Here is a 5,152-nt window from a genome sequence, read left to right on the forward strand (position 1 = left end):
GGATCAGGTGCTGCATTATCTTTAGTTACATTGATGTTATTTATTTATGGTGAAACAGTGGTGGAATATCGCTGTTGCTTTCGTATAAATGAAGCGGACATACCTGCGTGGCCGCGATCTAATCCTGTTTACATAAAGTGAACCTGCTCCCGAGCAGGTTTACGCTTACGGCTCTGTTGCTATGACAGCAAGTCCTGGATGAGCTTCGGGGAACCGAACGATCCAGGATCACGTGAAATCGTCAACAATCTAATCCAGCTAACTTACTTAGCGAGGTACGAAGAACAGGCCCCATGGCAAAACAAAACCCAAACAGTCCTGGGCCCTGTTTCAGGAAGCCGGTTTAGTGGAAAAACTGAGTAAGTATACCCTGAGTTAACGAAAACTCTGGGTTTTCGGTTTCACAAAGCGAGTTCAGCTGCAGCCTGAGTGAGTCACTATGACGACACACTCCGTGAAGCTAACCTGCCCCCTAGCAGGTTTACTACAACTAACCCTGACTGTCTCCGCCCCTTTGTCGGAAACCTGACAGTAGGAAGTGTCGGACATGGCGTGCCACTTCCTTGAAGAGCCAGTAGATCGTGAAGCCCAAATTCTCCGCAGAGCTCTCCGCCGGGAGAGAGTGATCAGAGCGCGTTTGGACATTTTATCATTTCCTGATGATTTTCTGTGCGAACGTTACCGTTTCTCAGCACAATCTATAATTTATTTGGATAACATCCTCAGGCCATATATTACGCATGTGACACATCGCGGACATTCTCTCAGTTCTGTACATATTATTTGTATTGCACTTCGGTTTCTTGCAAACGGGAGCTTTCTGTATAATATTGGTGACGCTGAGCACGTTTCCAAGGCTACCGTCTGTCGGGCAGTCAGGAATGTTACAGTTGCACTGAAACGTCTCCTGTACTCGTTTGTGGTGTTCCCCGGTCACAGACCCACAAGATTTATCAAAGAGGGATGCCACAAAATTGCAGGTATCAGGATGACCAAAACTTAATTTATGATGTGGTGATACTTGGACTACTACTTAAATTGTACATTTATTTTCAGGGTTCCCAGGCGTGATTGGCTGTACAGATGGCACTCACATTCCAATCATTGCTCCTTCAGTAAATGAAGGAGACTATGTGAACAGGAAGTCTTTCCACAGCATTAATGTACAGGTACATAGTTCCCTGTAGCATGTCAAACTAACAAATTATTTCATTATTAGTAATGGATGCTAATTTGTGTTCTCTGCACTGTGAAGATCATATGTGATGCTGCCAACATTATCACAAATGTGGAAGCCAAGTGGCCAGGCTCTGTCCATGACTCACAAATATTCCGTGAATGTACACTGAGCACAAAATTTGGACATGGTGAGTTGAGAATACTTTAAAATATATAAAGACCAATTGCTTCAGGGACATTTGAACTGAAGTGTACCCTTCTGTCTTAGGAGAGTTCACTGGCTACTTGCTTGGTGATAGGGGGTATCCATGTTTACCCTATTTGCTTACCCCTTACCCTGACCCTGAACCAGGCCCACAGCAGCGATATAATCTGGCTCATTGCAGGACAAGAGCCAGAATTGAAATGACTATCGGAATGCTTAAGGCCCGGTTCCAGTGCCTGCAAAGACTCAGGGTCACCCCAGAAAGGGCATGTGACATTATTGTGGCATGTGTGATTCTTCACAACATTGCCACAATTAGAGGAGAACACTGTCCTTCTGAACCAAACATCAGCAGTGATCCAAACCATGAACATCCTGACCCTCCCACGGACATACAAGATGGAAGAGCAGTCAGAGACACCATATGTCACAATCATTTCTTTTGACCCATCACCTCAACATGTTGAAAGAAGAATAAACAGATTTTTTGTTCAACTGGCTTTATTGGTCGCCTGTATTTCCTGTACACAAAGTATTAAAAGATGTAAACCTCATAAAGTGTCTCTGTTGCTTCCTCCTCTGTAACAGCTGTCAATGTTTCTTCATTATTTTCCTGTAGTAAAGAAATTAACAACATTGCTGTTCTACTGTAAACTCATATAATCTGTGGAGTATTAAGAGTACTCACAACTGCATGTTGGTCTGGCTCAACAGGAGGCTGCACCAGATGCAGTACACCATCACCATCAACTGATAGAATATGAGGTTTATACAGGTCACTTATAACTTACAAGGGACCAAATGGCAATTAACAAACATACCAAGCACCTTACACTTCATTGTCATTATGCTCTCAAAGACAACCAAGGCTGAGGGAAGGCAAAATCAGTCGGAAAATAACTTCACTACAAAATAATTCATTATGGTGAAGAGTTTATCAAATGAATGTGTCGCACTGCAAAGATGACTGTGAAGAACGGATGTATGCACATCATGTATTATTTTGAATTTACCCCCTATGTAGGCACTTGTGTCTTGCGGGGTTATTGACTCAGAGGATGTCCCCGCAGAGATGCCTTCGGCCACAGGGCGCCCACTGTTTTGGCTGAGGGCCAACTGCTCAGCCTCTGTGAGTGGTGGTGGTGGAGGACCCCCACCTGTTTTTCGGGCCTCCGCTTTTTTTCTGTTGGCTATAACGGGGTCACATTTGAGCATACAGAGTAAGCAAATATGTACTTGTAATGTGCTCAGATAATTTCAATAAGTGCTTACAGAAAGAAAATTAATGTAGCCTCTAACTGCAATTGATTTACATGGGACAAACAGACCAAGCACTATGGCTCATAATACAATTACACCTTACCTGTTTGGACTATATTTTTATATTTCATTTTTACTTGCTGCCAGGCACGTTTGGGGCCTGTTGGGTTGCACCTGCACTCACATCACATCACAAAATAAAATGTATAAAATAACAAATAAAATAACATATGATAAAATAACGTGTTAAATGGGTGGAAATCCCTCGATCAATGTTTAAATTAACACTCACGCATTGACTCTGTCGGCTATGTTTTGCCATGCATGCTTTTGCAGCTGTGGCTGTGTTACTTTTTTCCGCGGAATTTGCATGTTATCGGCATATGCTGCCATCAGAATTTCGGCCTCAAGCGCTGTAAAATACATTGACCGCGCCTTCTTTCCCTCCGTCTCCATGGTGACTCGCTTAATCTGTGCTCCGCTTATCAGGGCTTTATGTATCCTCGTCCGCGCGCTTCACTTGGGGTTAAAGCAACTCCGCGTTGACTGAACTAATTGTTATCAGCCTTTCTGAAACCGAATATTCCGAGTTGGACAGTTCAGGGTTACTCAACCCTGAGTATCGTTTTTCACTCTGAGTTTTCCAAACCGGCTTCCTGAAACAGGGCCCTGACCTGCAACAATATGAAACAGGAAAATACCACCGTGTAATCCATTTATTTCAACAAAGTAACTGTATTCTAAATACCACCTTTTTAAACGGTAACTGTAACGGAATGCAGTTACTCATATTTTGTATTTTAAATATGTAATGGCGGTACATGTATTCCGTTACTCCCCAACACTGGTTGTTGTCAAAATATCCATCTCTGGGCCAATGACTGGGAAGATTGATGATGCTAACAACTATGATAACAAAAAATTACTTTATAATTGCATCAAGCTATTTACTTAGGCATCACCATTAGCAATTAACAGAACAATGGAATAATACATTTGCCTTACAATGTTTCATTTTTATTTGTCCTAAATTAAAGACTATTAAATAAAGATCACTTTGTTTTTAAATCTTGATTTTAAATACATTAAATTTTATTAGATGCTGGAAACTGGATCAAATCAAGTAGCTGTTGTAAGTCAAATTCTAAGTAAATATGAAAAAAAAATCCAATCGGACTTTTGGATGGGGAATGAGCAATGTAAGTTCTGCCAGGTTGACTGGGTTTATGAAAAGACAGGATAAGCACAGATGTATCCAGAGCAGCAGAGGCTCTCTCTGGTATCCCCACAAAGCTTCACCATTCTTATGACTGTGAAGCCAGTAAACCAACCCTAGGCGATTAAGATTCAAGAGATGACCTTCCAGCCTCAGACCTGAACGTGTTGAGATTTGAAGCACCTTGCAGTTCCTGAAATGTCTTAGCATGGGTGGCCCCTGTGGGACAAATGTATTATTAAGGCGCGGCTCCTCATTTCAATAGGGCCAACTCCCTGCCGAGAGCGAGCACAGGGGCCCCCCGTGTCATCGCCTGCTTAATATTAACTAAGGCCGCGTGAATAATCCTCAGAAACTGAGGTCAGTGCCACGATAAAGTCTGAAAGGACAAAAACACCGGTATGGTCCTTTAACGAGCCCTGTCTTAAAACTTTTATAGAGAAAGTGAAAGAATCTGCAGAACCAAACCAGCTCTGTGAGGTTTCAGACACTTTTCTGGGTTTTCCTGAATGAAGTCACACGCTGACCTGCTGGAGCGCAGCGCTGTCTGGGAATGTTGCTGAGGTGTTTCTAAAGTAAAAGCCCCTTGAGCTTTTTTTCTAAACTGCAAGCATTGAAACCCAACAGGAAAATTATAGTTGGTAATTTATGCAGCATTCCGGAGCTTGTTTTATTCCTTGGACTTCTTTCCAAGATAAAAGGTCAAATGTAAGAAATGGGATTTTGCTTCCAACAGTTCTAGACTTGAAAAGTCTCAGTGGCCCAACATGATTTTTGGTGATATCACAAAAATCACCTATTTGATATCTTTAACTTGAATTAAATCTGGAAACAGAGCTTAAAGCAAGCAAAGAGATTAAAAAGAAACCCTGGTTATTACAAAAAGAGGCCAAAGTACTCTCAAATTAATTTGTCAAAAATAAAAACATTGTACTGTCATTACAAACTGCCTTTATGGTCCAATAAAACAACTCTGGGTCGATGGACACCCTGATATTACTGTGAATGACTTCTTTTGAGTGTTGTGTGGAGTGTCCAAACTGCAAAGTCTGAGGCAGGCAGAGCTGAACTTAGTAGATAGTTTGCAATAGTAAAAAAAAAAGGTCAAACATAAGGCCAAAAAGGGGGAACAGTGAAAACTGTGAAAAGTAAATTCTCTGCAGCCAAGAGAAAATCCACATTGACAATTAGAAACAATAGACCACTAGACACTCTAACAAAGGACCACAGGTGACAGCACCTGTTTAGAAGGGCAATAAGGGAAAGTGGAGACAGTTGAGGAGAATGGCACA

The sequence above is a fragment of the Mchenga conophoros genome, linkage group LG23 (assembly GCF_057382185.1).
Source record: "Mchenga conophoros isolate Kocher_MC1m ecotype Shallow Benthic linkage group LG23, M_conophoros_male_GT1.1, whole genome shotgun sequence".
Lineage (NCBI taxonomy): Eukaryota > Metazoa > Chordata > Actinopteri > Cichliformes > Cichlidae > Mchenga > Mchenga conophoros.